We start from the raw sequence: 12,316 nt of genomic DNA, 5'->3' as shown, positions 1-12,316 counted from the left end.
AGAATTCAGGGCATGGGCACTTCACTTTCTCTATCTGAAAGCCTTATGAGAAGTTTACACTCTCGTGGTATTTTTTTTATAGAACAAGCAATTTTTTATTGGTATGGAAGTTTTCTTGTTTGGAAACTAGCAGGGGAGGTTAGTCTGGATGGACCAAAAGCTATGGAATGGGAGGCCTACATTTAGTTCCTCATAAACGCGAGTCTCTGCAGATCCAAGGAGGGGGGCCATATTACTTGGGCTGGTAAGATGTGGTCTAACATGGTGGAGATGGCAGACACTTACAGGTATCTTATTCACACTTTATGTGCTCTTAATCATACTTGTTGGTTCTACAAGGTCTGGAAACTAGATGTTCCTATAAATATTATTCTTTATGTTTGGTTGGTATGGCAGAACAAAATCCTCACTTGGGAGAACCTTTGTAAGAGGGGTTTATATGGGTTTGAGAGATGCCTATTATGTAGGGACTTTATCAAAACTAATGTCCATCTTTTTTGGAATGCCCTATTGCTATCTTAGTCTAGGATTGTATTTTATCTTCTTTGAATATGTCTTGCAGTATATTTTTGCACATTGAAGAATTTATTCAATGGTGGATCGTACGAGGTAGGAAATTTCGGGCAACAACTCTTTATATATTCTGGGAAATTTGGCGGGCCAGAAATGGACACATTTTTTAGGGGCTACAGATATCCACCCATATAATTGTCCATGGTTGGAGAATACAAAGAATCCCTCTTGATATATTCCGAACCAATTGCTCAAATTCCTTCCTCATCCCTTTCTATACCTGGCTGGGTACTTTGACGATGTTGCTCAGAGAAACCTTTGTGGTTGCGGTGTGTGGCTTTGAGTGGATCATAATTGTCACTATAAGATCCATTGGAATGGTGATACTAACACTAACATGAGGGAAATTGTCTTGTCTTTCTAGGGATTTCTTTAGTTTACCAGACGTCTGTCAATCGATTCCTTAAATGTATATGGGGACTCATAGGTACTTATTGAGGGGATGAAAAAAATTCAAAATTATCTCCTCCCCAACTCACTTCTTGGATATCAAAGATAAAACTTCTCAGAAGGTCTTTCACATCGATCTCATTCTAGCACATCTACCGGGAGGCAAATGTAATAGCAAACTCATTGTCTAAGAAAGGGCTCTTGGTAAAAATTGGATTTATGCATTATATACATATGGAGTCTGACATCATCAAAGAGGAGGGATCTATTCCCCTCCCCTAGTTTAATTTATCCTCCTCACAATATTTGATATGAATTGTTACACGCTGGTTTTTTGCATTAAATGTTTGCCTTGTCTATAAGTGGAGGTATTATTAAACATGTTTGTGAACTTATATAGATGACTTGGTAGGGCTCTTTGATTATATGATGTATATATGCTATGTTCTCCACTATATATTTCCTTGGATTATTTTATGTAAGACAACATGAGAAGACACTATAGTTGATAATATGTATCGGTACATTATATAAACCAGTGTTTTTTTCATTTGAAAAAAAAAAGACTTGTCTCAAAATTAAATTAAATGTAGTTCAAAACATTCCAATTCCCAAACACTTATATCATAAATACAAATGGGATGTATATATATGAAAAGTAGACACGTGTTTTTATTTTGGCAATGATTAAGTGACTTGTTAATTACAAAAAATTCCAATTTCTACAAAATGTAATGCTAGTGCGACCATATAGATTTGTCAGGCAGGCAGTAACTCCACCAAATCAATTCATGTTATTCCTTCAAGTTGGTCTTTATTATATACATGAGGGAGACTGTTCACTTCATCTCCCGATGACTGTTCATATTTCTTATTATTTTCGATGTAAGAGTACAACTACATTTCCAAAATCCATGTTCTCTATTCGGAACAGGTTGACCCCTTCGCTCTCTCGTGGTACAATCCTCTTCTCGCTGAGCCCTCACTTTTCCACCGGTCCACAGAAACAAGATATAGGACTGATGTCGTTCATCAGTTCATCATATCAGATCAAAAATCACTTTCTTTTCTGTATACTCTCCCTGGTATCGGTTGCTATTCGTGTGGACTTACGCAGTCGATCAGATCATATCTCAGATAGATATGGATATATATCTCCCTCAACATAGGTCATCAATTGTATTTATTCACCCAATCTTGATGATTAGGTGTCAACATTCCCCCCCTTAATCTGAAGGGATGTTGGTGAGTCCAAGCATCATTTCGAACCATTCAAGCTTTTCTCTTCCAAGTACTTTGGTGAAGATGTCTGCAATTTTCTCATTAGTGGAACAATGACAGAGATGGATTGTCTTGGCCTCAACATGATGTCGAATTAGATGATATTTAGTATTGATGTGCTTCGTTTGATCAATGAACTTTGGGTTCTTGGCCAACTTTATTGCAGAGGTATTGCCAATCATGAGTGGAGTTGATTGTACTTGTTTTACCTGCAAATCTTCAAGAATTTTCTTGAGCCACACAATTTCTTTTGTTGCCTCAGCTACTGCCACATATTCTGCTTCTGTTGTGGAATCTGTTGGAACTGATTGTTTGTGTGGTCTCCATGAGATAGCTCCTGATCCAATACTCATAGCATATCCTGAAGTAGATACCCCAATTTCTTTGTCTCCATCGAAGTTTGAATCAGAGTATCCAATCAAACTGAAGTCGTCCACCTGCGTATACTTGATTCCAAAGTCTTGAGTTTCCTTCAAGTACCTTAGAACTCTTTTTGTAGTAGACCAATGTCCTTCACAAGGCTTTTGCATAAACCTAGAGAGGATTCCAACAGCAAATGAAATGTCTGGTCTGGTAGTAGTTAGGTAGTTGAGACTTCCTACAAGCTGTCTATAATTTATTGCATCCTCAAATTCTTTTTCTTCAATAGATGTGAGCTTTAAGTTTTGTTCCATTGGAGTAGTAAGAGGATTGCATTCTGTCATGCCAAACTTGTTCAACAGATCTCTAATGTATTTCTTTTGAGAAAGAAATATGGACTTCGTATGTTGAGTTACTTCAATACCAAGATAGTAATGAACATAGCCCAAATCAATCATTTCAAAACTTTTCCCCAATTCCTTCTTTATGGATGCAATGTAGCTTTCATTGTTCCCTGTCATCAAAAGATCATCTACATATACCACAAGATATACAACTGGTTTGTCAACTTTCTTTACAAATAAAATGGCATCATTAAGATCATAATGTTTGAAATTGAGTTTCAGAAGATGCTCAGTTAGTTTTTCATACCAAGCTCACGGTGCTTGTTTGAGGCCATACAAGGATTTCACAAGTTTGCATACTTTTTGTTCATGTCATTTCACAGCAAATCCTTCAGGCTAGGACATAAAAACATTCTCTTTTAGATCTCCATTCAAGAAAGCAGTTTTTACATGCATTTGATGGACTTCCCAGCCATTCTAAGCTTCTAAGGCAAAGAGTGTCCGGATGGTAGCCCATTTTGCTGTGGGGGCAGAAGTATCCTCATAGTCAACCCCTTCCTTCTGTGCAAAACCTTTTGCCACAAGCCTGGCTTTGTACTTTTGAAGTGAGACATCAGCTTTATACTTGTTCTTGTAGACCCACTTGCAGCCAATTGGTTTGGTTCCTAATGGAGGACCAACCAGCTTCCAAGTGCCATTCTTTATGTGGGCATCATACTCCTTTTGCATCGCTTCTTTCCACTCATCATGAGAAGCAGCTTCTTTGAAGGAAGTTGGTTCAAAATCTGTAGACAAGTTCAATTCACAATCATAAGAAACATCCATATCAACAGGTGAATTAGAGTCATCTAAATCACCTCCATTTTTCCGGTTTGAATTTCTAGTTCCTGTCTTTCCAACCTCATCTAGATGAATACTTTCAAGTGTCTTTGTCAGCCACTTTGGGGGACCCTTCTCAGATGGTCTAGGCTTCTCCGTTGATTGAGTTTGGACTGAATCAAGATTGAGTCACCCAATTCTATCAATCACATCACTTAAAGCATCATCCATTGTTGGAGTTCCATGCAGAGTAGAGAGTTCTTCAGAAGAAGATTCCACATGTTGATCTAGTATAGGAATCCCCCTTCAAGATGTGGAATCTGATTATCAAATTCTTGAAATGATTTTGCTTTTGCGAATCTATCCAAGCAATTAAGTTGCCACTCAAAAACATTGTCAATTTTGGATGATTCAAGAAAAATTACATCTCTAGATACAAAAAACTTTTTATTGACTTCATCATAGAGATGGTAAGCTTTGGAGGTGTTTGAATACCCCAAGAAGATACACTTATGACTTATTGCACCAAGTTTGTTTCTATGTACCTTCGGTATCAAGGCATAACAGGTGGAACCAAAGACCCTGAGATGCTTTACCGAAGGAACATGCCCATACCACATTTCATATGGAGTCTTGTTTCTAATAGCATTAGATGGACATCTATTCTTTATATATGCAGCAGATAGAACAACATCAGCCCAAAAAATTATTTTTACATTTTTGAAGAAAAGCATGGAGCGTACCATATTTAAGATTGTCCTATTCATTCTTTCAGCTACACCATTTTGTTGGGGATTATAAGGTACAGTCGTTTGATGTTTGATCCCATGTTGACGAAGATAGTTTTCAAATTCATTTGATGTGTATTCTTTTCCATTATCGGTGCGAATAGACCCAATATGAGATTGTGCATCATTTTCAATCCATTTATGAAAGTTCTTGAATGTTTGAAAAGCATCATATTTGTTCTTCAATAAATAAACCCAACACATTCTGGTGTAGTCATCAATAAATGTCATCATATATTTATTTCCATTTGCAGAAGGAACAGGCATTGGACCACATAAATCTGAATGAATGAGTTCAAGTTTTCTATGTTCTCTTGAATGTGAATCATGAAAAATTTGTTTGCTATGCTTTCCTTGAATGCAAGCATCACATTTCTTAAATTTCCTAGGAATTGTAGGCAAACCAGCAACACCATTTTTCTTCAACAGACAAAGGTTGTCATAGTTCAAATGTCCAAATCTAGCATGCCATAATAAACTTGATGGAAGTGTACCTTCTTCATAATGAGAATTGTGTGAGAAATGTTGTGCACGAGTAGAGGTACCTTGCAGCTTAAGAAGCTTTTCTTCTTCTATTCCCCTCATGACAAGTGAGTGGTCAAATGATTTTCTCACCTCAAGCTCTCCATCAAACATATGAACAGAGTGACCTTGTTGGTGGATGTGGACCAAGGACAACAAGTTTCTCTTCAATTGTGGGAGATATAGAACATGATGTAGAAGAAAGTCAGGAAGACCAAGCAATTTAAGCCTGATTGTGCCAAGCCCTAATGGCTTGATTTTTTATTGGTCTGCAAAGTATACTGCTCCATCAACATTGTCAGTAAATTCTTCAAAAAAATCTTTTCTATGAGTCATGTGGCAAGTTTCTCCTGAATCAAGAAACCAATCATTTTTCCAAGAAGCAAGTGAAGCATTAAATAAATCTTCATTTACTCCAATATTACATTGTGCCACAACATAGTGAGTAGATTCAGGTTCTTTACCTTTGTCTGTATCATCAATTTTACCTTTGGGTTGATTTCTTTACTGCTCAATTTTGTCCCAAGATAACTTGCATGTAGAGGCATCATGTGATCCATTTCTTTGGTAGCGTATGCAGTGAAAATCTGCCTTTTCTCCTTGAGAGTGTCTGCCCCCCCTGCCTCTGAAATATCTTCCTCCTCCTCTTTGACCACCTCTTCCTCTGAAATAATCTTGAGCAGTATGCTTTTCTTTATGAGCAAGGCACACAGCCTCTTCAGAAGATTTAGGTACTATCTTCTTTCCAAAATCTTTCTCTCTTTCAGCAAACTTTTTCACAAGAGAGTCAAAGGTAATGTCTTTAAGATTTCCATTTGCTTGCAATGACTCAAGATAATTGGAGTAAGTAGGATAAAGTGCCTTGAGAAAAGCAATAAGAGGAATATCCAAATCAATTTTACTGGCTTGGATATCATGCATTATAAACTTTACTTCGGATGTAAGAGCAAGAGGATCATTATTTTGCAATTCAAGAGTGAAGAGTTTAATCATGAGTTGAACAACTTCAAGTGCAGAATGTGAGTCATAGAGTTCTTTCAGCTTTTGTAAGGCTTCGAAAGCAGCTGAAAATGGCATAATGTGGCAACTCACCTCTTCACTTACAGATGCTGCAATTAATGCATAGGCTTTGATGTTCTTATTTTCCCAAATGGAGAGCTCTTTGTCTGAGGTAGGTTGTTCTGGCTGTTTGTCTCCATCTCCAATGCACACTCCTTTCCACAACTCATTGAAAATGAGGGTGTGTTTTATCATCTGGGACCACTCAGGATAGTTCTCCTTGCCAGTGAGAACTATTCCCATAATGGATATGATTAAATGCATACTGTAACAAAAACTTATGGTACAAAATTTTACTCTTAATGGGAAAAAATATAATTCTAATATGACTAGAAAGCAAATTCAACTGGATAGCAAATGTCAATACCCAAGACTACAAAACTGTACAAGAATTAACATGCTTATGTTTTCATCCAAACATAAAATGTTATCTAGCAACTCCTTTTGACTGTATTCAACATTTTCAACGCCAATTCTATGCAATACCAAGCATATGGTGGTCCTTCACGTAGGTATGGTGGTCCTTCACCAGCACCATTTGCTCTGATCCTAATGCGAAGACATTCAACACATTCAATGTTTCATTCAACGTAATACTCAAAACTAATCAGTGTTAAAGAACACATATAAATATATGGGCAGTGTTAAACAACACATATGGACAGCGCTCTGAGTGTAAGACCGCAATGTAAGATAGCGCAAACATTCACCACAGTGTTAAACAACACATATGGACAACGCAAAAATAATGCATACTGTAACAAACATTCAATGGACAGCGCAAAAATAATGCATACTGTAACAAACATTCAATGGACAGTGCATCGATTTCATCGTTCCTCGTTCCTCGTTTCAACAGACTTTGATGGCAGGAGCTCAAGTGTAAATGTATGTATGGAGAAATGTAGGTGTATACCAACAGATGGCAGCGTTCCTCGTTCCTCGTTCCTCTTTCCAGCGTGCCTCGATGCGCACCAGTCCAAAGCCACGGTGCCTTACCATCCATAGCAGCAAGATTAGAATCTCAACCTACCAAATGCAACCTCAGCACTCCCTCACGCAGCACTCAGGCACAAAAAAGTATTATGGCAGAGAACTCAGAGAGAATACCAGGTCAGGGGTGTCAGTTCTAAAATATGGGCAGAACAAGAAAATAGGCAGAAAAATGGAGTTACAAAGACAGGAATACTAAAAATAGAACCTGCTCCGATACCATGTCAAGCAGGCAGTAACTCCACCAGATCAATTCATGTTATTCCTTCAAGTTGGTCTTTATTATATACATGAGGGAGACTATTCATATTTCTTATTATTTATTTATATCAATTGTATTTATTCACCCAATCCTGATGATTAGGTGTCAACAAGATTAAATCACTGGTAAATGTCAATAGGCATCAATCCATTATAAGCATCAAAACACTTACCCCATGATACATCTCACATTTCACGGATTAAAAAAATCATAAAAATTGAATAAATTATAACTTTATTTTGAATTATTATTATTATTTTATTCTAGGGGAATCAACAACTGGGCCTTTCTTGTACTTGCATGATACGATATCGATTATGACTGTTGCCACTATAACCACCTAGGTGGACATTGTGCCCCCAACACAAGTTTGGGGTTAACTTTCTAGGATTTGAACATGGGACCTTTGTACTCACATTTACTTTACATTTTCACAGGCTTGCCAAGTGAGCTCCTTGGGGGGGCTTAAAATTAAACAGGACATGAGGGTGGGATTTGACCCACTTATTTCTCTAGGTGAAACCACACCATATAATATAGTCTCTCTTGGTGAAAATATATACACATTCGACCATTACCTCAAGGTGTCCCCATGGCTCTAGGTTAGTCCCTCACGAGAATTGAACCTTGCCCAATGGTGAAAACCTCCTCACTTTTAACCATTGGATCCAACCCATTTGGGCTTATTTTAAATTATCATTGTTATTAATTATAAAAAGTAACTAATAAATGATTTAAACATCTAGATATGTGTTTTAAAAAACATGTAACAATATTCTTAACCATGGAGATTCACCCCCACTTTACCATGGAAACTCTTAACTTGTAAATAGATCTTGTTATAATACCATGGCTTATCAATATGACTTGGCTAATATGACTTGTTGATATGACATTTTCTTTAATTAAGTAATTTTATATTAAATTAATTAAAAGAGAATTGTTATCATGGAAAAATCACACACCCAATTGCACTCATGAGGATATGTTCAACCTAAAAAAACATGTGCAAGTGTACTAGTGAGACTGGGAAATATCATGCACCAAGTAAAATTAAAGGTTCATAAGGTTTCATTTAAAAAATTGAACCGCACAAAGGAACTACAACTTTTTTTGCACAGATCCATGCAACTATTTCTTCGACAATTGTGTGGATCCCCAAAAGTTTCAACTTAGCAGCTCATGGACCACATCACATTGAATGAGTAAATTTCTACTAAAATGATAGGTCTTGATGGCTAAGACTCTATCCATTCCACTCTTGAATTAACATTAAGCCTAACCTCCAAAGGACTCCTCTTGTCTCCCACTAGATCAAATGTTATTAATGAGCTAGAGGAAGCCAATGATTGGTCATGAGTCTATATATATTAGCAAAATTGGAACCAAAAACATGAGAATAAAATGCAAATCTATGCTGCCAAAATTTCCAAGTCAATGAGCATTGCTTTGCATTGAGAGAGTGTTGGAAATAATACTGAGAGGGGGGGTGAATCAGTATTATCAGACCAGATAAAACTTTTCAATTTCATACTCAGAAACATATACGCGACTTCAGTTAAGTGAACCCGCGTGTACACGCGACTGTGTCTAATGCAACTAGCGTATATCCAGAGATCTTATGATTCAGTTAATCTTATCTTCAGTAAATGCATCAGAACATTATTAAGCATATTAACAGTAAACAGGTGCAGTATAACAGAACAGATCATCACACAAAAGCCACACACATGAACACCATGATATAAGGTGGAAACCCAATGTGGGTGAAAACCACCTGCTGCAATTTGTCTCTTTCTTCTTTAATGAGAACTTCTTTTACAATGTACTGGTGCAGTCCTTTACCAGCACGCAGGCTACAACCTGCAGAGGGCTACAACCCTCTTAGCTCTTGTACTAGCTGATCCATTTACTAGTACGTAGGTGCCTACCTACAGAATGCTTCTTTACTCGTTTTCCAGCTGCTAGTGGAAGGGAGCTACAACCCCCTGGCTCTTGTACTGGCTGATATGTTTACCAGTACGTAGGTGCCGGCCTACGAGCTACCCGGGACCACGTTTCATACATTTTCATACTGGATCCATGAAACAATCATCATTGTAGAACAACCTGCATCATCAATCACTGAAACACCCAATTCTGAATCACTGTAACCCTGTCAACAACAACCAGACAACATAACAACGACCAGATCCAACTTCATCTTCAAATATCATACTTCACATTGTATACGCTACTTGGATGAACCCAACCTGCATGTATACGCTCTTTTACCAAAGCCAACCCGCGTACAGATCTGCAAATTCTAACTTATAACTCTGCAGCTATATCAGACATCAAAACATACCCAGATCATAATAATAAACATGCGTCAGTAGATCTGATCTATCCACAGGCAAACCATATGAAGATAATCATTCCAAGCCTTGAGATCTCGTTCCATCATCCATCATCCTCCACATGAGTGAAACCTTGGTTCAGATCACCAACCCATAACCAGCACTTGGATCACACACTTTCTCAGATCTTCATCACTCACTCTTGCTATCTTTGGCCTAGTGATCTTCTCCTTATATAGCCTTAGGCCTTGCTCAATACCAAGAGCCAAAACCATAGTAACACAATACCATCAACCTCGAAACTAGGGATCGACACGTCCGTCGAGACACCATGGTCCAAAACCATAGGCACAACTTCCAAGGACTAACTGCCACTGACCAAAGGTACGTTTTCACATGTACGCGCTTTTACTGAAGCCAACCTGCGTGTACACGCTGATTCTCCTTGCTGAACCTGCGTATATATCTTTCTTGTCCTGCTGTACTGAGATCTGTCCACTAGTTAAGTTGCCATCACCTGTACCAGTCTCTGAGCACCTGTACCAACCTCTGAGTGAGTTGCCATCAAGGACAACACTTGAATCATGATGCCAACAATCTCCCCCTTTGGACTTGATGGCAACCACCACACCAAGTCACTCTCCCCCTTTGACATCAAGGGCAAAGGGTGGACCAAGATATTCTCTTCTTTGGTATACCTTCTGCTGTCCATACTGCTGTCCATACTCCCCCTGAGTACATGCTGAAATCTCCAAATGTGCTCCCCCTTTGTGTATGCCAAGGTGTACCAATCTGCTCTTGCTGAATTGTGCTGTTCATGCTCCCCTTGACTGTAGGCAAGATCTGCAAAAGATGTTCTTCAAGAAGAACAAAGTCTTATACATCATAGAAGACCTTCCTATCACCAAAAGACTCAACATACATTCATCACCCAACCTAGTGGGGATATACCAATATTGACTCATCCACCTAACCATGTGAAGATGATAATATATGAACATTTCATCATTCATCCCAGGCATAGTGGGGAAACCAACATAGGCCGTTACATGACCTTGACATCATAAAAGAGATACATGGCATAGTGATGAAATATCTAGACCAAGACTTATGAACGCCACCAACAGCATCATGATCTGTACCATAAGCATCAGCCTGCAATACCATTCCTAAACAGTAAGATGTATCATTTAGCTTCATAGACTTTATCAACACCTTCTAACCATAATGCCAACAATGAATTATTTGAAGAATCTGCTCCCGCTGAGTGTGAGCCAACCATGTCTGAACCATTTCCTGAGTCTGTTCTGCTCCCCCTGAGTGTGAGCCAACCATGACTGAACCTGGGTCTGTTCTGCTGCCCTTTCTCCATATACGCGACTTTGCAGCCTGTAACTCGCGTATATACGCGACTTGTCTTCATGAAACTTGCGTATGAGAATTAGAACACTGAAGTTTTACGCCTTCAGCTCCCCCTGAGTTTGTTATGTCTGTGCTGTGCTGAGTACCCTGTGCTGTGCCATATTTTTCTGACTGAACTTCCTTTTTCTTCCATATCTTCAAGCATGTTGATGATTTCTTCTTATCATGAGCTTTGTTCCTGCAATCTCTTGCTTTATGTCCAAACTTGTTACATGCATAGCATCTTACATGTTTCATATTCCTCCTGTAGCAATCGGCAGCTTTGTGGCCAAACATATTGCAAGAAAAACAATATCCATTAAAGTACCTCGAATGTGATGATCTTTCTGCATGATGGTCTTGAAACCTTCTTCTTCTACATATGGCTGCAACATGTCCAAGATTATGACATACATAACATTCAACATTATTCAGTGGAGGAAATAATCGTCTATCACGTCCATAGTTAGGAGTAAAGAATCTTCCTTGAGGAATTTCTTTCCTTGGTTGTTCCTTGTTGGGCATTTCAGATTTCTCATTAGAGTTTCTTGCCTCACCTTGTGAACTAGATTCACCTTCAATATATCCACGAAAACCAAGACCAGTCTTGATAGCAGGAGATCTTTGACTATTAAGAATATCATCCAAGACTTTAGTACTATCTTGAAATCGTAAAAGCTTATCCTTTTCTTCTATTTTACCTTTCAAGATATTTACCTCAACTTGATGTTGTTCTTCCTTTTCAAGACATTGCTTCTCCAAGGTCTCTTCAGCTTTCCTTCCTTCATCCAACTGATGCCTTAGTTTGAGGATCTCGTTTTCTTGCTCTTTATTCAGTGCTAGCAGCATTTCTCGAATTCTGGAGGCACATTCTAACTGATCTTCTAATCTGATGATTTCTTCCTTGAGGGCTTTCTCCCTTTTGTTAGGTAGATCTTGTTGATCTATGATTTGATCTGATGCTTCATTTGCTTGTCCATCTTCAATCTGAGATGCTTCAGGATCTGAACACTTGCTTCCACTCAACGGCAGGTTGTCATTTTTCCTTTGAGCTGTCTTCTTCTTCTGACGTGCTTTCTTCCCCATTGTTCTACGAATCTCCTTCAAGCGATCAAGCTTCTCTGAAGGACCCGCTCTGATACCAATTGTTGGAAATAATACTGAGAGGGGGGGTGAATCAGTATT

Source organism: Pinus tabuliformis, chromosome 4_1 (assembly GCF_031772625.1).
Source record: "Pinus tabuliformis cultivar Carrire ecotype Pingquan chromosome 4_1, CPIR1, whole genome shotgun sequence".
NCBI classification, from domain to species: Eukaryota; Viridiplantae; Streptophyta; class Pinopsida; order Pinales; family Pinaceae; genus Pinus; species Pinus tabuliformis.
Note: the sequence above shows the minus strand (reverse complement) of the source record.